Raw genomic sequence first — 27180 nt, forward strand, 5'->3', positions numbered from 1 at the left:
GGGTCCTTGGTAATTACCTGCCTCAGAAGGTGTTATGAATTATGAATTCATACCCATCATACTGCTGTGATTAACCTCTTGCTAGCATATATCCTTTGTGTCATTAAGCTAAAATGGTTCAGATTCCTTCTTTACCTCAAATCTTGCTACTTTCTTGTTTATAAGAACCCCCTTTGTATTTCCTGTGTATGTATGTATATATGTATGCACATATGGCCATATGTCTTGTTTATTAAACGTACTTTGAGGGAAACCCGTATCTCCAATGTTTACTTGGTATGTACTGGGATCCCACAAAAGGGGTGGGAGAGAGAAGGAAAAATACCTGAGACATCCATGCTTTTATTCCAAGTACATAACTTTGTAGGTTTTTCATAAATCTTATGTAAGATGCCTTGTTAAAATCATCTTGGCCATTTTGGCAGACAAAAATCCAACAAAATCTGAGTAACATTAACCATTGTTTTCATGTCTTAAGTTAAATTTTGCTCTATACAGGTGCAAGCATACATGTATATTCGTCAGCCAAACTGGACAATTACCTTCTCTTCTAATTTGACCTATCCTTTCTGACCTTGTATTAATCAGATTTTTTTTCTGAAATTATGCTACATAACAAACAACCCAAAAAATCTCAGGGTTTCATAAAAATTGACATTTCTTTTACACTCACAATTTTGCATGTCTGCCGAAGTTTACATGATCTCATCTGGGCCAGGTCAATTTCAGGTCTGCCTCCATGTGCCTTTATTTTGGATCCCAGGCTGAAGTAGTCACAGTTACCTGAGACGCGTTCTTCTCATGGCGGAGGGAAGAAGCTCCAAGAGGCTGGCAGAAACTTATCAATCCTCTTTTAAGGCCTGGACTCACAAGTATCATGAAGCTACTCCCACCCACATTCCATTGGCCCAGGAAAGTCACAAGGCAAAGCCCAAAGTGACTGAGGCTAAGGGAGTATACTCCACCCCACACAATTTGGACAATGAAATAAATCTTAACTGCTGTACAAAGATCTAATCTACCACAAGTCTCTACAGCTTTATTCTTACTACGTATGGCATTTGGCTGAAATGCCTTTACTATCCACAAAGCTACCTGTTTAAATCTGGCCTGTCCTTCAATTCCCAGTTCAAATGTCACCTCTTCCATCAAATTCTCCCTGGTGTCATGGGGCAAATATAAGCATTCTGTTTTCCAAACACCATAATCCATATAGCTCCAATAGTGTTTATTATACATAGAATTGCACTGCAATCATAAGCCGTAGAACTTTAAAAAAAAAAAGGGGGGGGTGACTATGAACAATTCATTTTTTTATTACCAACATCATCCAATGCCTTTGGCATGGTTAATGCTCATTTTATATTGCATAAAGAAATGCATACATATGCATATGTGTGTACATGTGACTGTGGGGGGGGGCTGCCTGCATAAAAGAGAAAATATAACGTAATGATTAAGGGTTTCAAGTTCTGGCATCAGCCAGAGCTTGGTTCAAATCCTGTCTTTCCCTCTCCTTGTCTGTATGCCCTCTGGGAAGGTACTTGAACTCTCTGCCTCAGTTTCCTCATCTACAAAATGGAGATTATAATAATCTATGTAAAGGGTTGAGTACAAGACAAGCACTCAATAAGTTCTACTATTTATTATTATTATATGTACATTACAGTAATAATAAATGGTAAAATGTTATTTTATTATATACAATGTGATGGAAATATTTTTTAAATAAGTACATAATGACAGGGACTAAAAGGGAACATGTGTTAGGGTAGTAGGTTTGTAAGTAAAACATCCTCTTTTTGTATTTCCTTCAAGAATAATATGGTTTTATTTATGCAATTAGAGAATTAAACACTTATTTTCCTTGGTGTTTAGCCAATTCTGTTGTGGTTACACCCATATGGACCTACCGCTCCATAGAAATGATTTTTAAACAGATGCTACATGCCAGACCCACTATAAATGCTTTTTTCCTAATTCTCACAACAACCCTACAGAGTAACTACTATGATGCCCATTTTATAGATGAGAAAAGTGAGATCCTGAAAAGTTAAATTATTTGTCCAGGGCTCTGCAGTTAGTAAGTGGGAAATACGGGAAACAGTTATAAGGCCTGACTCTGAAGTTCAGACTTCCTTCTCCACCCCACATTTCTGTTCAGTCACTACTTCACAGGTAATTTATAGTGTGAAAAATAAACCAGTGGTACCCAGACAAGTCTTGGTTTCTAATACCATTCTCCAATAAAAGAAACCAGAGCTCCTTGGAGAAATGGTTAAGTCTAGGACTGTAACAGGAAATACGTAAGATAAGCTTGGAGCATCTTATAGTGCCAGAAAGTAAGGTAGTACTAAAAACATTTACAAACAGAAAACACGCACACTAAGAGGGGCACAAGAGCCACCTGAAAGGGCTTCCAATGGCCAACGCTAGAGCAACCTGAGCAACAAAGTCAAGGAACATTGGATTATAATCCAAAGTGTAAAATAAATATCCCATGAGTCCATACTAATATAAATAAAGGATTGAATAAAGAAATACATGGGGAGAATATACAAATTTCCCATGCAGAAAACTGCCAAATAATTGATGTGGATACTATCTACCCTCAAGGAGGTGGATCATAACTCCCCACTCCTTAAGTGCAAGCTGCACATGCTAATAACTTCTTTCCACGGAGCACAGCATGGGAAAGGGAGAAAAGAGTAACCTCCCAGTGCAGAAACCTAACATACACGACTGCAGCCAGGTGATCAAAGTCAACCTCAACACTGATGTCATGTTGGTAGCAAGCACACCTGATATGATGTGATGAGAATACTTTATAGTCCTCTTCCTACAAACCTATAACTCCATCTAATCATAAGAAAAACATCAGACAAATTCCACTACTGGGGCATCCTACAAAATGCCTGACCAGTCCTCCTCAAAACTGTCATGGTCATCAAAATAAGGGAAGTCTGAGAAACTATCACAGCCAAAGAGCTAAGGAGACCTGACAAATATCAATATGTGTAATGTGGTATCCTGGATGGGAATCTAGAGCAGAAAGAACATTAGGTAAAAACTCAGGAAATCTGCACAAAAAGATGAACTTCAGTTAATAGCATGAGTATCAATATTGGTTCACTAATTACGACAAATGTCCTACACTAATGTAAGATGTTAATAACAGGGGAAACTGGGCGTGGGGTATACGGGAACTCTGGATTCTCTGCACAACTTTTCTATAAATCTAAAACTATACTAAAACTAAAAGTATATTTTTAAAAAATACAGGTCCTGGATGTGAAGACAAGTTACAACTCTGGGATTATTTCCGGAAAAATCTTAAGAAAGTATCACCTCACAAAATGCTTGCACACTGTCACTCTGAAAGCGGACTCACCAACCCAGTGGATAGTCTATCTGGTGATCCTAAATGAGGGCCCTATGTGCCAAATCATAAAGCAATTCATTCCATGGGTATCCAATGACATCTACCAAAGTCCCCACTATTATATTTTCTTATGGCACACATTGTGAATAATTATTGGAGCAACTACCTGTTCAGTGTCTGTCTTCCCCAGACATGGGGAGTTCCAAGAAGGGAGGGACTCCTTTCACCACATTTCCCCAGAACTAAGCCGCATGACACCTACTCGGTGCTCAGTAATTATTTCCTGAATTCATGGGCTGCCGCTGCAGTCTAGAGGAACAATGATAAACATTGCCAACTGTGGTCCATGGGAAATGACAAGCCTTGGGTTTCTGAAGATTCAGAGGCCATTGGGACAGACGTACCTTCTCTTGCAGTCTTCCCAATCTCTCTAAGACCCCAAATACCATTCTTTCTAAGTCTTTCAAGCAAAATCAGAGTGAGGAATTTTATCTCTTATTATCATATCTAGTCCTAGAAAACACTAAATTTTCCTAAATCCAAGGAAAGTATAATAAGAGCCACTTATTTTGGCCCATCTAAGCCAAAGAACTGAGCCTGTTCCAGGCATCACAAGGAAAACTTAGACTCCTAAAAACCATAGGAAACAGGTAGCCAAAAGCGCTTCAGGGAAAAACTGTGAGCATAAAACAGATTTCATTAGGGGCGGTTGGTATTAAGTCTCTCTGGTACATCAATCTTCATTATTGTTATTTTATTCTATCAGTGCGTTCCAGGTCACAGCAAGTTAGTAATTTTGCCATATCTTTCACTGCCTGGCTTTATGTAAGTGCTGCTAAGAATAAAATTAAGCAGTGGGAGAAAAACATCAGTTTGGTGTCTAAATTTAGAAAACTTGATGAATAAATCTATTAAATTCATTGTGGGGAAGAGAGAAGAGCAAATCACTCCTTATTGGAAAGATAAAATAAATAGAAAACAAAAGGTGATTGTCTTTATAATTTAGAACAACAGATTTAAAGCCCCCCCCTAAACTTTTTTATTTACGAATGAGTGTATTGGATGATTTTGTTATGTTCATTCACGTAACCCTCAACCTGAATTTTTAAAAAGACATAATCCCAGGCAAGAAACCACGCAGAAAACAGTTATATAAATCCTGGATTCAGTATTGACTGGGGAGGGGTAGAACCTTTATGAGATCCTATGGATGTGACATAAATCATCTTCTGAAGATCATGGAAAGCAGGTGCCCCACACTGCACTGCAGACATCTGGCAGGCTTTTATTCTCACTCCACCCTCCCGCTCAACATCTGGCAGCCCCTTCATCCCTGTGCCCCACCCCCATCCCCAACTGCCTCTCAACATCTGCCACACACTTCTCTTAACCTCAGAAGCAAATCCAGTCAAAAGCTCAAAGCACAATGTTCCAAGGGTGGTGACCTGGAGTCACATGCTGGGCGGGGGTGGAGCAGGGTTTGTTTTTATTTTGTTCCCCTAAACTTTAAACGAATACACAGTTCACTTAGAAGTATGCTTTCATGTCTAACTGGATCTCACTGAGAAGCTTGTTTAAAATTGAAATCCACAGTTAATATTAACTTCTTAAAAAGTTTTATAATGACCTGGGAATTGGAGGATACAATAAAAAAAATTATGGGGAAAAAAAAATTTTTATGCTGATGACACGTGTCTTATGAGCAAAGAAAATTATTGCTGACTGGGAAAAAATGGACAAAACACCTATGTCTTCCCTGTAAAGTACAAATTACTTAAAGAAAGTGTCTGAAACCTAGTCCAAAAATGTTTTGTAACCTATTTAAGGAAATGAGTGGTATTTGAATTCCACCTTAGCTTAGAAATTCCCTCCTAGTGTCTCCAACACCTTATGGCACTTTCACAGAGCCATCTCACATGTGGTCTCCCCGGTTCTGAACAAGAAGATAACTTCCTGGTTAGGCTCTCCCTGAAACATCTCCCCTCACCTGGAATAAGTCACCTGATCTAGGATTCCTACTATCCAAATTTTATCCTGGGCTATACCACTCTGACAATTTGCTGTTAACCATTTCATGGTATTTATCTTAGGGCTACACCTGAATGAGTCAACTCCCCAACAATTCCCTTCCTCCCTGCCCCCCACCCCAATACATTCACAATTATTTATTCCCTCCTTTCTTTAGACCAATCCCTATTCCTTTCCTCCAAATGAAGCTCTTTCATTTTCAACAGGAACGTGGATAACACCATGTAACCCTGAGTGTGCTAGACACAGGTGAATTCCTGAGGTGGTCTTAGTTTCTGATGAGGTAGATATTCCAAACTTGAAGCCACTCTGAGATTTGGATAGCTGCCAAGCTGCTGGATATATCACAGAGACTCTGCAGGCCAAAGGCCTATCAAAGCATTTTATCATTTTATTACATACTTAAATTAGTAATTACTTCTGGGACATTATTTAGATTCTGTTGTAGTGTACGTTTCTTGCTTAAAAGTTTAATATGTTTAGGGACTGTTCATCAGTTGAAATTCCTTGCACATGTCATTCTGTTTTGTTCCCTGTTAACACTTTATTTTGGTCCCTAAGAATACTATAAAACAAAGAGTTATATCAACATTGTTCTCTTTTGATTGTTACCTGGAGTGGGGAAATCTTTGCGCTTATTAAAATCATAGGGAACAGTAAACTAAGATAGGTTGGAAGCAGACTAGAATCATAAACAGTATTTGCATGTGAAAGTTATCATTAGCAGGATGAAGATGACATGAATAAAGCCTACAAAGAATGCAAAACAAGGTGAACTAATATACGTATTATACTGGAAAGAGCATTTGAGTGGGAGATACCCTGCTAGTGCAAGTTCTCCATTATTTAGCTTTGTGGTGTTAGGTATGCCCCCTCACCTCTCTGGGCCTTAGTTTCTCATCTAGAATAAGTAGGTTTGTCTACATACATTTTTCTTAACTTTCTATTATAAAAAAAAATCACTCACAAAAGTAGAGAGAATTATCAATATATCTTGTTTCATCTATACTGCCTCAATTTCCCCCCATTCTTTCCTGCTGACATTTTTAAAGCAAACCTTAGACATCATAACATTTCATCTGTAAATACATGAGTATTTCTGAGAGATAAAGACTTTTGCCTTAACTATATTATCAGCATTACATCAAAACAAAACACCAAACAAAACCAAAAACAAAAGAACAAAAACATTTCGCAATACTTCCTTCGATCCCTTCAACTCTAGCATTTCAAGGCCCAAAGCCTCTCACAAGCTACTAAGTCAGTTATAGCCACACCCTCCTAAAAACTGAAGCGTTTTTTACTCTGTTCTAGAAATGAGAAAGAGTTTTAGCATGTGTACCTAATAGCTCCACTGATCTCCAATTCTGGGCTCCCACCCAAACGGGAACATGAAAAACTTAGAGATGATTGAGTAAAGAGGCAACCTGAAAGTTCAGATGTTCAAAAGAAGGCAAATTCCTCATGAAACATTAAATAACTAGAATTGTTCTGCCCAGAAAGGAGACACACCAATTGGGTAAACTAGAAGCAAGAAATATTCATTCATTCATGCACCTTTTTCATTCATTCATTCATTCATTCATTCATTCAAGACATACTAACTGAATGCCTGCCTTGTGCCAATGACAATGGTAAGTGACGGGAATGCAAATATGAATATGACACAAAGTATCATCCACAGAAGTGGGGCAATAAGCTAGTCTCCATCTTCAATTAGGGAAAAATTAATAGCCGTGAGACTAGATCTATGCAGTGGGAAGGAAGACAAGCAACACATTGAAGTGAGATGTCAAGGGACTCTGGGAATCTCCTCTCCGAGACACGGGAATTTCATTGTTATTTAAGGTGGTTTAACTATGTATAGAAGATGGAAAATACTTTATCTTTCAATTCTAAGATTTTTATAAACACTGATATTTTGGCAAGAAAGGTATAAAACACAGAGCAGATACTATAATGATTATTTTTAACTGATATTTGTACCTGTCTGATATTGGGAATTTTCCAGTATGTAAGGGTAAAAATCACCTTGATTATTGAGGACTGCTTCTGTCTGAAATTGAAAATACATAACCTAACCTCACCTCTCCAAACAGAAGTCATAGATGTGTGAAACACAATTGGAAGATACAGAAACTGATTAACTCATTTCAATCTCCCCCCCCCCCACACTCTCTCCCCCTTGAATTCCTGCTACTGGGATATCAGGCTCTACGATCTGATAACTATAAATCTGTAAGTTGCTAGGTCACCACAGTAACTTTGGTATCAACAGCTTGTAAAACCAGTGACTAAGAAAGACCATGTGAGGTAACTCAGAAACCTGCAAAAGGACAGCCCTGGGCCAAACTTTGATATGAGAAATGTTCGTCCTGACTGACCCCTTCTTACTCTTCGCCTGTAGCCCCAACCCATGGCCTTCATACTGATTGGCTGTTGAGACCCTCTCTTAGGTGAGGCTCTGGCTCCTGACTTGCCATTCTTTCCCTGCCTCTCACTCACCCCAACAAAGAAATGCCCCTCCCCTATGCCCTATTCACCCAGAGCCATCCATTATCATAAACCAATTTTTAAAAGATAATGTGGGTATAAAAATAACTACACTTGTTTGCTCTCCCAGAATGTGTATTTTCATTTTAACATGGACCTCCTGAATACATCAGTTGTTCCTTAATGGAGAACGGGTGTGTCTAAGGCTGCATTTACAAAGGGTTTTCAGTGACATCGTCCAATTTAACCTAATTACCACGGCAGCCCTGTAAGATATATCATTTTACAGATTAAGAAACTGAGGTCCAAACAGATGAAGTAGCTCTTCCATGATCATCTAACAGTCAGAGGCCGAGTTATTTCTGATTTCAAATCTCGTCTCAACATCTGGAAACCTGAGCACTTACAGGTTCTCTGCTAGAGCGCCAGCAGGGCCATCCCCTGCTTCCCTGGGAAGGAAGCAGCACACACCTCATGCCGACCCTTTCCTGCCAGTCCTCTGGCTTTCAGATTCCAAACGCTCTGTTGTGTCGTTGTATTGTTGTAATTGTTGTTGTTGTTGTCACTATTCATTTATTTTGTTTTGTTTCCACAATCTCAGCACACTTAGGTCTCTTACCCTGAGACCTTTCATGGTGGATGTTTCAGACCCCTGTGACCCCCAAGTGGCAGAGAGGCTTCCAAATGACACCACAAAGGCAACACACAGCCAACCAAAGGCCAGCCAGCTCTCCACACCATGGTGGTCACATAAGAGAGCAAAGTCAACCACAGAAGAGGGAATGTCTCTGGTGCATGAATGGACAACTTCGGCACCCTTGGTTACCCTGGTCGGAGATTCAGAAACATTAAAGTAAGGAGTCACGTAGATGCCAAACTGAGATGAGTATTACTGGATCAGCCAATGAGCGAAGAGAGAGGTAGTCAGATCTTTATAAAGCAGACAACGCTAACACATCTAGGGTCCACTGAGCTGCCTCTGGCTTTCACTATACACAGAACTTAAGTTTAAGGCAACCTAGCTAGATTCATGTATATCCAAATCTGTGTGATAACATACTGCCTTCTAACAGGGGCCCTATAGAGTGGGAGTCCAGATATCTGTGGTCTAATCCCAGATCTCCCTGGCTCTGTGATCCTGGATAAGTCACTTAACCTCATTGGGCCTCAGTTCATTCATCTGTAAAATAGGGGCACTGAGAAGGTTTGGACTGAATGAAAATTTCTATTTCTTACACTGCCCAGGGGACACTGTACTATGCTCTCTTCTGGAAGAACATAACTTTGCACAGAGACAGAAGGGTATATGCACTAAAGTTAGTCAACCTGGGTTCAAATCCTGGTTCTGCCACTTACTAGCCATGTGTCTTTGAGCAACTTACTAAACTTTTCTAAGACTCAGTTTTGTTATCTATAAAATGGAAATAATATTTATTGGGAGGCCAAATGAAGTAATGCATGCCAACTGATGAGGAGGATGCCTGGCATACAATAAGTGCTCAATAAGTGTTAGCAGGAGTGCATATTACATTTAAACATGTTTCTCATCCTTTACTGTCAACAGTCCACAGACTCATGTGCATCAAGAATGGAAATGATTCATTCTGCCTTTTAAGCTTTCTGGTTTCTATATAAACCTGGAAATATGGTTCTCCAGCTCAGAAATTCAAAACAGTCTGATTAAAAACTTCCTTTGCCTCATTGTGAAACCTCATTTGCTGTGATACTGCATTCAAGTAGCTATGAGCTGGCTGACGAAATACCCACTATGTGTCAAACACATCTGAAAGAAGGTAATTGTTTGAAAAAGACCATTGAAGCAAAACCTACATAAAGAAATATACTCCTAATTGCTTTATTATTGACGCTATTATTTTATATTATCGGCCCTTCGACACGTTATTAATATTAGTCCAGCAAGGCAGTGTGGTATTTTATGTTATCCCTGACCACATATTGTGTACATAATGCAGTGCAAACCACGGAGGCAGACTCAGATCACCTAATCCCCAGTGCCTGGGAGCCTGGAGTCGTGCAGGGAAGACGCTGCCTTCATAAGCACCTACTCACCAAAGCAGGATCCAAGTGTCATAAAAGAGGTACAATGTTCCAAAAGATGAAAAAATTACCTGTGCCTCAAAGCAGAGGAGAATCAAGGAGAACTTCTTGAAGAAGGTGGAATTAAAACAGGTCCTTCAGTGGTGAACAGGATTCCAATGAGAAGAAATGGGTTTGGGGAGCAGCATCCCTGAGTATCTGGGAAGGATGACAGGCCTCCTCAAAGGCTGCGAATGACAAATCTGGAATCCCATTTTTTCAGTGTGTGAGATAGAGGGGAGCATGAGCACGCAGCCTGGAAAAGGCAAAATTAGGTGAGGGAAAGGTTTTGTCTCCACTAAGTTGCAGCATTATTTAGCAAACAACGGCAAAACACCAAAGCTTTCAAGAGCGAGGGTGCCTTAGGAAGATCAATCTGGCAACGAAAAGGCGATCTTTCTTCTGAAAGCTAAAACAGATTATTGAGGGCCTTTAGTGCTTAAATGTTAACGTGTAAGGTCAAATCTTCCTCTGGGAAGCAGCACTGCTGTATTTGCACCAACAGATAGCACACAGACACCTTGCTAGGGTTTGGTAAAGACCTGCAGGCATGTTGGACGAGAGCAACACTATCCACGCACATGATCGATTTCGCATTTCCCCTGAGAAAAGCACTGCAATCTGTAGCTCTCAAAACAATTTGTTTATACTCACATCCCTAGAAAGTGCTAGAGCCATCACTAATAGCGTAGTACCTGTTCAAATCAAAGCGTTATGTTAAAGTCTGTGGCCTTTATGTCAAGGTAGCAGTGAAGGTGCAAGGCCCATGTCATAAAATTAAATAAACTCACAAAGCCTATCCCCTCTCGAGTCCTAGATTTATATTCAGGTTGCATGATAAATGAAATGGGCTTGGTGGCCTCCGCCTATTGCCTGGGAACATTTGTTTGATTTACAATTATAGGACATGATTTGACATACTCGGTGTAATTAGTATTCACGGCTTAGGAGAATGCTCCAACAGTTAGAATTTTAATGTACCGACGGCAGCCCTGAATTTCTCTCTGTCCCTCTTCTCTCTCCCATTCCGTCCTCAAGGGACCATGCAAGCGGGAGATGTGAGTGAGCAAATCCAGATGTCAAGGGTGCTCTACACCGAAACAAGGAACAAAGTGCACGTTCCAGCCATGACTGTTCTGCGTCACTGGCAGAGGCTGCTGTGATCTGTGCTGCTCCCCAAAGCTCTTCATGCAACTGCTGATTACATAGCCTTGGTTTCACTTAAAGAATATTCTGGAAGAAGCCCCAGCTTAGAGAGGGGTACTGAGCATTTACCAGTGCTTTGCTAACAGTCATTAAAGTTATTACTCTTACTTAAATAAAGCAGGGCATAAATACACAGGAGATGTGGTAACTACTGCTCACAACATATGAAAACGTCCTCTGTTCCCAAGCGCCAAAGAGTTGGCCTGTTCACTTTAAATCAGCTTAATTCCTGTTTTAGGAGGCCTTGTGACAGTCTTCCAAAAGAGAGCTGCCAAAACTGTGACTATATTTAGTTGTTTGTTACACACCAACTCAAGGTGGTGCGTGCTGGGAGACACACAGAGAAGCAAAGAAAATTGGAGCTCATTAGTAAGGGAGGCCAGGAAAGCTTTATAGTAAAATTCTGGACTGGGAAATATTTGTTAGGGAATTTTGGTTGTGTTACTTCTAAGGACAAAAAAAAAAAAAAAAGAAAAAAGAAAAAGAATCTAAGTTACAAACAAGCAATGTAAAACAAGTATAACAAGCAGCACAAACAAGCTAATTTTAAAGTTATAATGGACAATGAAGAAGTGATGATAAATAGAAAAAACCGACCCCAAACTCTGAGATAATGGATGAAATCTTTGATATCTTGATCCTTTGGTCTGATATGGTTGACACACATCCCCTGACTCATAGCCTGAAAATGCAAGGGCAGAAAATTATTTTGAATTTTTTTTCTATCCAAGTCACATGCCATTTAGGAATCATCACAAGTTTCAACTGGGTGGCATGCAGATAAATGACCACTTCCTGTGAGTATGTGGCAATTAGAGCAACGCAGAAATGGAATCACAACTGACCTAGAAGACAAGGCGCAGTGTCTGCAAACTGCCGGACCAGATGAACACATTGCATTTAGTTTCTTCTCGGCAGTGACTAATTTTTATTAAATTGGAAGGCCCAACTTAAGCTTGGCTTAGAAATTGCTTCGAGTGCTCATTAGTGGTCTATGCCTTCATTAGCTATCATTGAAGAGAGGGAAACTTATACATTTAAGACCATCTACGCTACATTCAAAACCACAACATTTTATTTTATCCTTTGGTTTGGTGAAGGCTTGGCAGGGGGAGCAGTTCATGTTTTCCTTCATGTCTTGGAATAGAAGTAGAAACTAACTACATGTTGCTCTTAAAATCAGTTTAAAAAATAGTTTGAAACTAGTTAATAAAGTCACATAGCCATAGGTGACAACTGACCCCTAATTGTACCTCAAAGGTTGGTCACTGGTAGTTCATTTATACTTTCTTTCCCAATACACACACTACTCCCCCGACTCCCCACAATACCCCAAACAAAACATGCAACTTTTGAATTAGGATTTGTGGAAACGGCTAAATGGAGTAGCATAGATGAGTAAACAGTGCCACCTAGTGGACAGGAAAAGAAGAAAACTAGTGAACGGGCACAAATGGAAATTTGGACCAGTTGTCAACTTTTGGCCACATTTTCCCCTCACTCCAGCCCTCCATTATCACCCACGAGCAAATATGAATATCTTCTTCCCTCAAGAAGATACCAAACACAAATACAAACAAATAAACCAAAACATGCAAATTTGCGTGACTGTCTCATCAGGTTCATGGAGGGATGAAGGTCTGAAAACTCCATTTGGAGCCTTAACCCCTAGGCTAAGGAGGTTTGGAAATTTATTCTAATAAAATAAGCACAGATCGTATCTGATACTTCCTCTTGCTTTTATTTGGGCCACTCGAGACTGTGGACTAAAGCTTTAGTGTAAGAATAGGACAGAGGTCCCAGAGTAGAATTCAGTTTGCGAAAAACTAGGCTGGCTCTCCCAGGTTTCTTGACGATGAGCACGTCAAGTTACAACTCCATTCAACAAGCACCTACTAGGAGCCAAGCACTGAGCCAAGTGCTAGAAACGCAAAAATAAACAAGTAAAGCACATTCCTTGTGCATGAAATTTTATAATTTAGCAGCAAAGAGAGACTATTAAGTGAGGAATTACAATTTAGTGACATCAGTATTTTGGTCTGGGAAGCACGCAGTGTGGACACAGTGAGCAGAAGCATACGAAGGTCTGACAATTAAGTTCACAAACTTGTTGCAACGATGTCTCTAACCTTTTCTTGACATCAGAGGGATCATTCATTATGAATTTGTACCAACTGGACAAGCAGTTAACCAAGTTGACTATTTGGAAGTGCTGAAAAGGCTGCATGAAAAAGACAAAAACGATCTGAACTTTTTGCCAACAATTCATAGCTCTTGCATCACAACAACGCACCAGCTCACACATCACTGGCTATGAGGGAGTTTTTAGCCAGTAAACAAATAACTGTATGGGAACACCCTCCTTACTCACCTGATCTGGTCCCCAATGAGTTCTTTCTTTACCCAAAGATAATGGAAATATTGAAAGGAAGACATTTTGATGACATTCAGGACATCATGGGTAATACGACGACAGCTCTGATGGCCATTCCAGAAAAAGAGTTCCAAAATTGCTTTGAAGAGTGGACTAGGCACTGGGGTGGGTGCATAGCTTCCCAAGGGCAGTACTTCAAAGGTGACCGTAGTGATATTCAGCAACGAGTAGCACTTTTTCTATGATGAGTTCATGAATTTAATTGTCAGACCTTGTATGACTTAGTGTACTGGAGTCCAGGACCAGTCCCCCACCCCAAGGAAATGCCTCTGAGACCTGAAACACAAGTGTAATTTACCAAGTAAAGTAGGGAAAAATAAGGAACACCATGTGCAAAGACATGGAGATATGACAAAGCACAGCTTGGAGAACTGGGAGAAATCCAGTGTGGCTCAAGTGTGAAGGACAAAGACTAGGCTTCATTCCCTTTCTACACTCTGGGTTTCTTTCACTGGCCCTGTGAACCGCTTGTCTCTCCCCCAACAGTCTTAGGAAACAAATGGAGAAGTAGAAGGTGAGAAAGAATTAGAAAAAGGTAAAAATTAATTGGAAATAGAAGTGAGGAGGAAAAGAAGGCAAGAGGAAATGACTGAGGAGACAAGAATGGAGAGGAAAGAAGGGAGAGTGGTGGGGGGACAGGCAAAGAGGTGATGTAACTGCAGGTATTCCTAAAACCTAGGGCACTGGTAAAGATTAAAATGCCCTGGGGGAAGGCGTGAAGGGGGGAGAAATTAAACTGCTCTGGAAGTTAAAAGAAGTAAACAGTGGGTATCCTTAACAGTGCGGGCTTTGCCTTCCTCTGAGTGTTCCTGGAAATGACAAGCTCAAATTCTGATAGCAGTGGAAAGGATTCCTTTGAGGATGAATTAGATGAAGAAAGTGTGATTCTCACATTGGTTCCACTTAATGAAGAACCTAATGAAGAACATCAAATGGAACCAAGCGTTTCTTCAACCTCAGAAGCCAATGTGAAGACACCTAGGACAAATGACAAACTTTATCTTCCTCAAAAAATAAATAATTCAAAGCTTGCCAAAAACCAATCCTCCCCTTGCCAACCATTTTGCCTCCAATTAAGAAAGTGCATTGGGACACTTTGCAGTATGGATATCAACAATTTGAATACCAATGGCAAGAAAACAGAAGTTTATCTGAGGCTCAAGGAACATGCTTTCTCTGAAGAAAAACAAGTGAGTGAGGAGTATGAAGAAGTGGAAAGAATATTCCTGAAACACCACAGGAGACCGCATTGCAGGCATGCTCAAGGAAATGCAAGTTGGCGACCAAGAGAGCAAGGAGTCAGAAAAGTTGTAAGATGAGAGAGAGCGGAAGGGACCAATACAGTTGATGTGACTTCAGCTCAGGAAGCCACGCTGACAGCATGGGCAAGAATTGCTACAAGAGCCATTCAACCTAAGGCTGTTAGTTCATGTTCTGTTTCTACTTCTGCTGAGAACTTTCTGCTGCAAACCTTTGGTGTCAGGTTATGCGTGATCCATGGCAGACCTCCCTTGGCAGACACAAAAGGTTGGATTCACCTGCAGTTCCTTCCAGGTCAGTCCTGGGTGCCTGACACTCCCAAGAAGATGATCTCTCTGTTCCTGTTATCAGCCTGTACTCTCCCCTACCCAGACCTAGAATATAATATGTCTTGCCCTGAATGTGTTAAGAGGAGTAAGAGGATGGAAAGATTAATTACAATATGAAAGGAGAAGCAATCTAGTTTGAACACACCCACATCATTTCTTTTAGATGGGCCATGTCTTAATAAAGAATAAATGGTGGAGAGCTCACAGCTAAAATAAATAAATAGATAGATAAATTAAATAAATAAATAAGTACGTAAGTAAATAAATAAATAAATAAATACTGTTCTGAGAACAGCAAAACCCAAAAGCATGTTTGAGAGAATCCTCAGAAAGGACCAGAAGAAAACAGCCACTGAGCATCCACAGTGCATACTAAGTATTTTCACACATGGTATCTCAATCTTCACAAAAGTCCTGCTAGATGGATACTATTGTGTCACTTACAAAAAAACTAAGGCTCTGGAAGACTCAATGAGTGTTCCAATTTTATATGGTTGGTGACTGAGGAAGCTGGCATTCGTCATGCCTGAGTCTACATGAAAATCTCTACCATTCAAGACAAGAGAATGGGGACACTTTCTTACCATTTTCCTCAAGTGCTTTCTTTGAACCTGGGAAAGGAGTCATCTGCATTCTAACATGAAACTCTTGAAATTATACATTATTAATAGTAAAATATATCTTTAATCTACTCGTGACTGTACACGTTATCCATGATAATAAAATCATGGGAAACAAGAAGAAAACAGATACATGAACTCTAATACTAACCCACAACTTCAAATTCAACTTCAATTTATACACAGACACACACACACACGCTGTAGGGAAGAAAAGAGGCATAGGCACAAGTGCTAAGAAATGCCGAATTAAGTTAGCTATTATTTCATCTTCCTGTGACATACATAATCCAAAATGGCAAAAGGCAAGAGAAAATATTAGAGCTGTAGATGGTCAGCTAATTATATAATCATCCCACTCCATTTTCTTTTTCCATAGATAGCCACTCTTAACTATTTGGTGTGTATCCTTCCAGACCTTTCTCTATAAATATAAATATATATGAATATATATTTATACACACACACACACACACACACAGAAAATATATAAGTGTGTGCATATATATTTGATAATACACAGAACACACACAACATACGCTAATACATAGGGGTTTTTAACTATATAATCATACTATGCAAACTACTCAGCCCCTTGCATATTAAATAAAAAATATATCCTGGATTTCCCTGATTCCTTTAACTTGATGAATAATATTCTATTGCATAGATATACCATAATTTACCAATTTCCTTCTTAATGGACTTACAATGACTTCAGTTTCTATTATTACAAATCATGTGGCATTTTGCACCTTTGCAATTATACCCTTGTACACTATGTATTTCTGTAATTTAGCTTTCTGGAACTGAAGTTACTGGATCAAAGTGTTTATACTTCTTTTTTGATAGATATTGCCAAGTTGCCTCCAAAAAACTAAACTTTTTACTTCTTTTGCTAAAACTTCTGATACCTAAAAATTTTCTCATAACCACCACCATATATGTGGAGTCTCATGTTGTTACAAAAATCATTTATTTCTCAAATAGTTTTCTAAAAGGGCCTTCATTTTTTCCAGAATGGGTTGGGTTTTATTGTAAATAAATGAAAAACTGAGAAATTTTGAAACAGGCTACCTGACAAGCATTCCGTCCGAATCTCAGCACAGGCAGCAGGTTGGGCTGCCAGAAGGACGGGCTGGGGGCCCACACAGGCTCCCAAAGCCAGGCAAAGCCTGGGGTCCCACAAATGGTAGCAAGATCAGAAGGCAATTCTAGCGGCAGCCATCAGGCAGGGCCAGCAGTTGGAACTGGGAGCTTGACCCACGGAGGAAAAGGCAGGTGAGGTTAGTAAAGGCCCACACCAGTTTATTGTCATTCCCTCAACTATGTATTCAGCAACTACTACTATCTGCCTGGCACTACACGAGGCTTGAAAACTATACAAATGAATAGAGAGTTTCTCCCTAATGTTAGAGTTGCTCACACTCTAGCAGGAAACACTCTGTGTGGTCTTCTGGAACTCAAGGGCTCCGTGATCCCGCTTTTGCTCTGAGCCCCCTACCTTCACTCCACACCCCTAGCTCCCTTTCCTCTCTCCACACTGCACATCTTACACATCTTACAGTCCTGGTACAACAAGAGGGCGATGGCCAGAGTGTCAGGGGAGATGTGGTGAAACGTAGGATGTATCTTAGCTCCTCCAAAGTTTCTGGCCAGGGCGATGGAAAATCATCCGCCTTTGCCTCTTCCCCAGCCATGAGTCAGTCTCACTTTATATTTTTGGTTCGTTGAACGTGTTGAACATTTAAATACTTCCTGCTGTCCTGCGTGGCTTAGGACAGCCAATTTGGGACTGCCAATCACACTCAGATTTAGAGAATTTCAAAAAGCAAGTTCTGTGTTTGTATCCATGGAGACAGGGCTGGGGGTGGTTCACGTACTGCATGTAACAGGTAACCTAAAGCAGTCTCTGGGGAGGACCTCACAAGGTGACACTTCAAGCTTGTCAGAACACCTCCCTGTACCATTACATCGCCAATTTACAAAAGAGGGGGGACATCATATTTTCTTAGATAATTACACTGAACCGGCAGAATGACTAATCCATCCATTCAAAGCCATCGCTTGTATTCCGAGAGTAACCTCAGTCCCTGCTCAAGATCAGAGTTCAAGGCAGGCTAGGAGCTCAGCTCAGGGTTCAAGTGCTCAGTGCACTCCTCCCAAAGCCCGCCCCGATGTGCTTCAGAAAGAGCGCAGAGCTCTCAGTTAGAAAGTCTAGATTATTTTCTTTGCTCTGATACTAGGTATATGATTTTAGAGATTCAGCTTATTCATACCTTAAATGGTAAGACAATCAACACCCTTCTGGGCCTCAAAGAACAGCCATAATGACCAAACAAGGCAATGCATGAGAAAGTGCTTGGAGTTGCAAAGCGCAATAGCTACATAAGAGATGAGGAAGAGGAGGATGATGATCCTGAAGGAGGAGGAGGAGTGGGGGAGGGGACATGACGAAAGTCCACCAACTGGATAAGGTTGGTCAGCAAATAATTCAGTTTTGTCAGAGGAAGTACATTAACTCTCAACTTGAACGCTTATTTCACTTATTGTTCTAAGGGCCAACTTAAGCCTTAGAAACCAAAGAGTAACCCAAACACAGTGTATCACTTTCTTGGGTTCAGCAACTCCTGAGGAGCTAGCACTCACACACAAAGTCACTCCACCCAGTGTAAGTTCCCCTGGATATACAAAAGTAAAATTATGAAAGCTTCAAGTGCGAGAATCATGAGGCCACACAAGTTGCTTAATCTTTGTGCTAAATAACTACAATTCCAAGGAGCAGAAAGAAAACAATCACACTCTCTTGCTAGTGACCCAGCTGTCCAGGTGAGTATGAGTTCATGTGAATGCCCACGTTATTGGGGAGTGGGCTGGGGTGACCTAGACAGACACTAACGAATGATCTTCCTTCGTGGAGTTCTCACTGCAGACCACGGCAGCCTGTTCCTCTTTTTGTTAATTGAAAAGCTACCCTCCTGCCTCAATCCTATGATCTCTACACTGCCCTAAAATACTGCAGATGAAGTCCCAAGGCCTCCTTAAGCTAAGATTTTTAGAATTGGCTTGCTTTCCTAAAGCAATGAGAGGATTAGAAAGGGTTTGAGGAAGATGGGGGGCTGTGAGTGGATGGGAACACAGATGTAAATTCCCTTGTATAAAATTATTGCATAATGGAACTTTTTGCAAAACCAGAGATTATGTAAGTCATAAAAAGCAACGATTCCAAATCAAAGCACTGTATTTGTCAAAGTAACTAAAATAGTTGTTTAAAACACACACGTGCGCGCACACACACACACATACTGTTTTCCAAAGGGTGATATTTTCTGCCTGAGCCCTTTCTTCTCACTTGGCAGCCCTGTTGTGTACACTATCTCTACAGGAATGCAGAAAAACCACCTGAGGGAGAAAATTACTAATCACTAAAAATTACTAATCACTCTCTCACACTAAACAAATCCCACTGGGAGGTTTTTAGTTACACGTCGGGATATGGGTTCTTTTTTTTTTTTTCCTCTCAGGTTAATGACACAAAGGCATACAAAATAAAAAAAAGGAAGCATGTCACATCTTAATATGCATTAGCAGGGATATTTTTACATGATAGCATCTAGGTCTCAGTCCAAAATAAAGGCAAAGTAGACTGAAAGTCTCTAATGCCCACCACTGGGTCTCTCAGAAAGAAAAGAGGTTAGAAAGAGAATTGTACTTCCCACAGCACTGAATGCAGGGCCTGTCATCCCCAGGCGGTGGTCCCTATCGTTTACGCTAACATTCAACAACCTTCTTTTCACATGATATTCAATTCACAAGCTCATCGGGTGCCTGTCATATATTATTTCATTAAATAGATTGGCGTGTTATTTATGGCAGTCCCCACCAATTTATATCATATCTCTGCACTGTTTATCTCATACTTGTTTATCTTTTACTGTTTCTTTAGTCCATTGTAAATAGCCCAGGCCCGTGTACCTACTTAGCCGATCAGAAGTTGCATGTATCCAGTTCGATGGTCATATTACAAATGAGAGAAATTAGTAGAAGCAGTAGAATTCAGAGTTTCTTTCATTTGAGTGTCCTTTGGGTTCTTTTCTTTATTGTTATGGTTTGGCTGATTATAAAACATAACACCATTCACAATAAAAAAAATGTTTAAGGGGGTCAAAGGTGTATAAAGTACAAACTGAAAGTCACAATAACCCCCTCCTCCAAAGACCGTTAATATACAAATACATTCTTTTTTTTTTTTTTTTTTTTGGGTTTAGTTCTTTTTTTTTTTTTTTTTTTTTTTTTTATTAATTAGTTTCAGGTGCACAAGACAAAGCAAAACTTAGACATTTATCATTTATATCCCTCACACTGTGTGAACCCCCCTCCCCCCATCCACTATCCCTCTGTACGTTCCCAAAACCTCTCACCTTCCCCTTATCCCCACCCCCCTGCCCATCTAGCAACCCTCAGTTTTTCCTCCATTTTTCCAAAACTGTTTCTGATTAGTTCATTCACTTATTCTTTTCTTTAGATTCCACATATAAGTGAGATCATATGTACAAATACATTCTTTACCTACATAAATATAATTAGAGGTATAATATATATTCATCCAAGTGGAATAATATTTAAAACATAGTTCTATAATTCACTTTTCACTCAGGAATATATTCTAGACATCTTTCCATATCGATAAATATAGATTTACATCCTCCTTTTGAACAGCCACTGAGTATTTATTCCATTTGGGGTATATCATAATTCATTTAAATAATTTCCTATTAGTGGGCAAGTATCTTGTTCCCCATTTTTCACTCTTATTAATGAAGTTGAGATGAATAAGCTTATAAATTGTCTTTGAATACCTTTCTTATTTTCTCCTGAGAATAAATTTCTAGAAAAGGGATCACTTCATCAAGTCATGACCATTTTAAATTCTGAAATATATTTACAATATACTCTGCAAAAAAGTTGATCCAATATACCTGTATTCTCACAAAAAACTACCTATGATCAATATTTTTTATCTTCGCCAATCGGATAGATAATGATCAAATACAATGTCATTATTCTTTCGGGTGCATTCCTTTGTTAGTGAAACAATATTTTCAGATGACTATTTCATTAATGTGGTAATGAAATCTAATATTTTTTTAAGGTTAAAATTCTTCACATGCTATTTTAGACTGAAACTACCCCTTGCTTTTATTAGCTATTATCCGTTTATCACAACATTGAAGAATCATTCCCATTTTAAAGATGAAGAAGCTGAGTCCAAAAGCAGTTAAGCAGAGGGCTAAAAGAGTGAACAGTTGACAAGCCTCCTAATGCTACCACTACTTCTGGGGGCAATAAATGGATGGAAGGTACTCTGCTCTAGACAGGAAGTGGAAAGCCGAAATATTAAGTGACTCACATTTATCCCCATTCTAATCTGAGCCATATAAGAGTCTAACTGCATATACAGCAAAAAGCAACCTAACTGGCAAAGCATTTGAGTTTGTGTTCCAAAACTCCAAATTCTAGACCCCCTGTTTTGTGTGCTGCACTAGCACCTAAACTGCCCATAGTAACTGTGTTCTATGTTCAGTTCTTTTTCAATGTGTGGTTTAAAACTTGGGACAGATTGCATTCGGTGCTGAGAAAAAAAGGAGTGATTGAACCCCACTGAAAAATGAGCTACATCTAGAGGCAATCCACCTATGACCTGTGGCTCTAACAGTGCATGGGGTTAACCGGATGGAGTCTTTCAGTCTTTAATTTTCTAGGTGAAGGAAGAGCAACTGCCTGAGAAAGAAAATGCAGAAGAGGGTGTACGTCAGAGAGAAAAAGGGGAAGAGGGATAAGTGGGCATGTGTGCTCATGCACACATGTTAAAATTCTACTTCCTGGTGACATTTGCCATTTTAATTACATTTTGGCACTCAGAGTAATTAAGCAACATCTGCTAAACACCCTGTGGAAGAAGTGTGTCCTTCCCCCATCCCAACCCCCACTGGCTTTGTTTTTCCCCTCTTTATTTGGAGGCTTGTTGAGGCGCCCAGTCACCACCTGTGTGGCAAAACCAGCCTTCCCTCAAGATTGGCTGCTCTGCAACAGTGCACAGGTGTGTCCTGAAGCAATCTGGGCATTCTTGTTTTTCACTTAGGCAGAAAGAAAACAAAGAGGCAGAAGATTAAGTTATACCCAGGTACTAACAGATGAGAGAGAGAACATAAGAGAAACCATGTAAGCTAGAACCTTATGTAGATAAATGGTCCTGGAGGGTTCCTAGTGATATAACTGGGATCCAAATAAACTTAAAAATAAACAACTACAGAGACAGACACAGAAACCTGACTTTTGTGTGACAGCACCAATTAAATTTAGTTGTTAGGGAAATGGCAAGTCTATAGCAAATGACATTATTGGAGGGAAAGAAGAATAAATAGAATTGACGTGTATCGAGCACACCTACTGTGTGCCATACAGTGCTTATGCCAAGACGTTAGGTGTTTTTCTTGGAAGGTTGAACTTTGTTTCTAGGACAGAAAGTACATGAATCTATCAAAATAAGGCTCTCCGGCCTTTTCTCCTACCCCTCACCAGTTTGCTGGCAGTTCCTGATGCCTCAGATCTGCTCTTTCAATGTGAAAACATTTCTCTAATTCTGGCTCTCTCATACACATGCACATGTTGTGATAATAAATATGAAGATGCTGCATTCTTAGAAAAGTACTACACCCACCCAAGGATCACTGAGCCCTGTTGATATAATGTGTAAATCCAAGAAGATAATAACTACAATATTATATTGCATTGAAGGAAGGCAAATTAAAATCCTTAAAGAAAAATGGTTGTTTTTTTTTTCAATAGAGGACAGCGGGCTTCTTCCTTCTCCCCCCCACCATCTCTCTCTGTCTCTCCCTCCCTCCCTCCCTCCGTCCTTCCCTCCCTCTTTCCCTCTCGCTTTTAGGCCTCTCCCCCTCGCCCCCGACCCCCCTCCCCCTCTCTTTTGGGCTGACTCCCATGTTGCAATAACGTTTCCACAACCTTGGGCAACTAAAATACCAGTCCTTAGCTACAGAGTATTACTCATTCTGTGTTGAGTTTTCTCAGGCATTGGCATGCCAGGATATCAGAAAATCATAGAGAAAAGGCTAGCGTAATTAATTTTTCATATGTCTACAAAAAGAAAATATATTTTAAGTAAACAACCTCAGCCAACATAAATAATTCATAACAATATTTTAGAGAGGCTTCTCATTCAAGGGAAACTCACACTTGGTTTTGTTTCTGGGTTTTTTCATCCCTGAAGATGGAGAAGCTGATACCAAAACTGCCCTAAGACCATTTCTGGTAGAAACTGACTCTTGCTACCTGAACGTTTGCTGGCTGCTTCATACAGGCTAGGAGAGCGTGCGTAGGCTCAGCACAGAGGTGGGAAATTGAGGAGCACAAACACACAGGTCTCCAAGGATGCTGCCGTCACACTAATCACAAATGATATGCACATGGTCCTCCTGAGCCCTTAAAGCTGCTGCTGAATTGAGAGGCCATAGAACTGAGCAGCACAGGGTTGGGGGGTAAGGGGTGCACAGCCCTGTGGTTCGGAGCACGGGCGCTCAGACCACTTGGCTTCAAATCCCAGCTCAGCTACTTACAAACAAGTTATTTAATCTCTCTAAGTTACCATCTCTTCTTCTGTAAAATGAGCACAGCAATAAGACCTTCCTTGTGACTTGGTTAGAATGATTGAATGGCATGATGCCTGTGATGCTGTGGGTTGTACAGTGCCAGAGTCAGTGCTTGACAGATGGTAGCAGTGGGCATTGCTAGCCAGTGTCACCCTCTGGGAGAGGACACAGGACTTGCCCAAGGTCTCCCAGCTAATTAGCCAGAACTAAGACTCAGTTAAGTCTACTTCCTCTATTGCCACCTGTCACCTACCAGCTCTGCCATCACCAGGCCCAACTGATTTAGAGAAACAAGTCAGTTTCCCATGCAGTCCAGCCACACCCAGCTCTACTCACCCCACCTTTACTTCACCCCAGCCCTGCCCTGCCCTGCCCTGCCCTGCCTTCCCCAGCCAGCCCGGCTAAGTCTCTGTGGGAGGCTCTAGATGAGCCAGGCTTGAGCACCAGTCTAACTGGGTAGTGAGGCCAAGGTCTAAAACCAAAACCTTGACCCACAAACCCAGGTTGAAAACTGCTGCCATTGCCGGCAAAAGGCAGGGGCTTTCAAACTAGGAGAAAGGGGAGTAGAAACAAATAAATGATCCCCAACCAGCTCTTGCCAAACAGCTATGTAAGAGGTTTGTCAAGGTTTTGTTGACAATAGAAAGCCCAACAAACAAAATAAAAAAAATAAATAAATAAATTTCCACATAAGGGTGGAATGAAGGAAAGGCAAGGCAAGGCGCCCAGGCCACCAACTCTAGGGTTCCTGAGACACAGAGGCCGCGGTTGAGAAAGTGAAAAAGAGCAAAGGGAGACTGAGAGGGCACAGGTATGGGCAGAGAATGTCATGTTTGCAGCTGTCAGGCGCACACAGAATTCTGTATTCACAGCTGGGACCCTACAAGATAAAAGACAGACAAACATTGGGATGTGTCCACGAGACAGCCAGCAGGCTAGTGGTGAGTCTCAACACTGTGCAGGAGGAAGAACAGAGAAAAGCTTTTAAGGCATTTATCCTGGAAAAGAGACGTCTCGGATGTGTGATGTCAGCTTTCTCTGAATTGATGCTTTCTCAGCTAGCCCAACTTTGTCTCTGTGGCTCTTGAGGGCAGAGCTAGGCTTGGTGTGTGGGACTTATAGGCAGACAAATTTCAACACAATATGAGAAAGGTATCTCCAACTGGCATACAAAGTATTCTGGCAGTTGTCAAGAGGATGGTGGAAATCGTACAGGTGAGATTCCTGCATTGGGTAACAGGGGTTGGAAGAGCTGACCTCTGACACCTGAGGTCCCTTTCTATCCTGGCATGGCAAAGCGAGGAAAGTCAGCAAGCACACCCAGAGGTACTTATCTTCAGAATTAATAGCAACTTATGTTTCCTCCCCCCCTTTCACCACTTGATATTTTTCTAAATAAGTAAATTGTTTTTTAATGCTCAGATTCAATAACATTTAGAGGCTGTTTATTAGCTTGGCTGAAAACAGTGGATTACCTCTCTCTCTCTCTTATTCTCATGTGTTGGAAACAGGGAAAATAAGAAGTAATTTAAAAGAAACCCACATTTTTAAAAAGGTCAAAATTGAAAGGTTCAATTATACACATTTCTAATTTTCCATTTAAGAAATAAAACTAAAAGGCAAACACACTGGAAAATGTAATGTTTGAAACATGTAGGACAAAAGGATAGTGTCTTAATATATAAAGAGTTCATATAAATCAACATGGAGACAATCATATCATTAGAAAAGAATGCAAAGGGCATGGAGTAGAAAATAATTAAAATTTTGTGTATGCACATATACATATACAAAACCAATAACTACATGGAGAAATGTTCAGACTCGAAAATAATCAAAGAAATGCCAGTTCAAACAATAATGAGACAGTATGTTGCATCTCTAATACTAGTTTCTACTTTTTTAAAATCAAATATCCAAACAGATCTGGATCCTATTTTTTATAGAATAAACACAGTTTTACATACAAGGGTGTTTGTTTCAGAGGGGGAAGGCATTCTGACCCCTTTCTGACGCTTGTTAGAAACAATGCCAATGGAGAAGTATAATCATAGTATGATTATACAAGACGAGTTCAGTGGGCAGACCCTCTTCTCATCTGTAGTTGTACCATTGAAAAAGAAGCTGGCGCGATTTTTGCAGAAAGATTTCTTTCAAGGATTTCATTAAGCATTACATGTTTTTTCTGCTGAAATGTAAAATTTATGTTTCTGAGAAAGGTGCAGACAGATCTTGGTGAGACATACTAGGAAACAGTAGATAAGAGTCACAACTTACTTTTCCCAGATCTTTGCAAGAGAAAAGTAAACATCATTAAGTGTGTGGCAAGTGTCAGGACTCTGTAGGCTTGTAACAGGAAATCCAGCCAAGGGTCTCTGAAACACAATTTCAAATAGCTAATTTCTCTTCTATATTGCTTGTCATATAGGTAGAATTTAAAAACACACAAACAAACAAAACCACTAAAATTCCACTCTAATGCCTATAAAAAGCTTATGTGAAAAGTTTTGTTCAGGTAAAGTTTCTAAGCACTAACTTAAAAAGGATCCCTGGTTATCTTCAAATTTCAGTGGTATGTGATTTCCCTGTCCCCCATCAGTGAAACAAAGTCAGGGGTAACTGAGTGGAAGACAGAAAAAAATCACTGTGTTGAGGAAAACGTGGAAAGAAGGGTGGACAACCTTCTCTGAAAGAAGTAAACTGGAACAGAGGGACTGAACGATTGTCAGGAAGGCAGGTATGATAGGTGAAAAAAAGGAAAAAAACAAAAGTATAAAAAAGGGAAGCAGAGAAGGAAATAGAAGAGCTGGAAGAAAGAAATGGAAAATTTCAGTAGAGCAGCTGAAGGAGTATTTTCTTTAGGGGTCTTCTCTGATCAGATAGTTTTCTGGATGTCCATCTCCTTGAAGGCAAGGAACAGTCAGTCCACTTTTGAATGCTCCTCCTTCCCAACCATCATTGCTTATTGAATCTTGTTGATTAGAACTGAATTTAAAGAACACTGAAGTTGTTCTTATATTCTTCTATAAATTATAATAATTTTTTATTATTACAAGGTACATTAATTGTAGAAAATTCAGAGAATACAGATGAAACAAAAAGAGTAACATAAAATTCACTTTTACCTATCTCACAGATAAAATATTAGGCTCAGGTATAGTCTTACTGTCGTTTTTCTATTGTTTTTGTTTACAAAATGAGAGCCAAAATCAATGAGCAATATCTAAATATTGTACCATACTTTCAGATAAATTTTAAAAAGGAAGAGTAGAAACCATTTGACATTTTCAAGATTTTTCAATGGTATATAAGGGGGATCGAATATATGGTGATGGAAGGAGAACTGACTCTGGGTGGTGGACACACAATGGGATTTATAGATGATGTAATAGAGAATTGTACACCTGAAATCTATGTAATTTTACTAACAATTGTCACCCCAATAAATTTAAAAAATAAATTAAAAAAAAAACTTCCAATTTATTGTTTCTTTAAAAAAAGAAGGATGAAATAGGACCATTTGTGACAACATGGATGGATCTTGAGATTATAATGCTAAGAGAAATAAGTCAGACAGAAAAAGCAGAGAACCATGTGATTTCACTGATTTGTGGTATATAAACCAAAAACAACAAAAGAACAAGACAAACAAATGACAAAC

General features: G+C 39.9%; 1 long non-coding RNA gene and 1 pseudogene across 1 annotated transcript in view; one reads left to right on the plus strand and one right to left on the minus strand.

Annotated features, from left to right (window-relative positions):
• LOC109450251 (uncharacterized) overlaps positions 1 to 27180 on the minus strand; it is a 302164-nt gene that overhangs the window by 231550 nt on the left and 43434 nt on the right. The window lies entirely within an intron of this gene.
• LOC109450250 (developmental pluripotency-associated protein 2) lies at positions 14456 to 15346 on the plus strand (annotated as a pseudogene).

The sequence above is a fragment of the Rhinolophus sinicus genome, linkage group LG01 (assembly GCF_036562045.2).
Source record: "Rhinolophus sinicus isolate RSC01 linkage group LG01, ASM3656204v1, whole genome shotgun sequence".
Classification (NCBI taxonomy): Eukaryota; Metazoa; Chordata; class Mammalia; order Chiroptera; family Rhinolophidae; genus Rhinolophus; species Rhinolophus sinicus.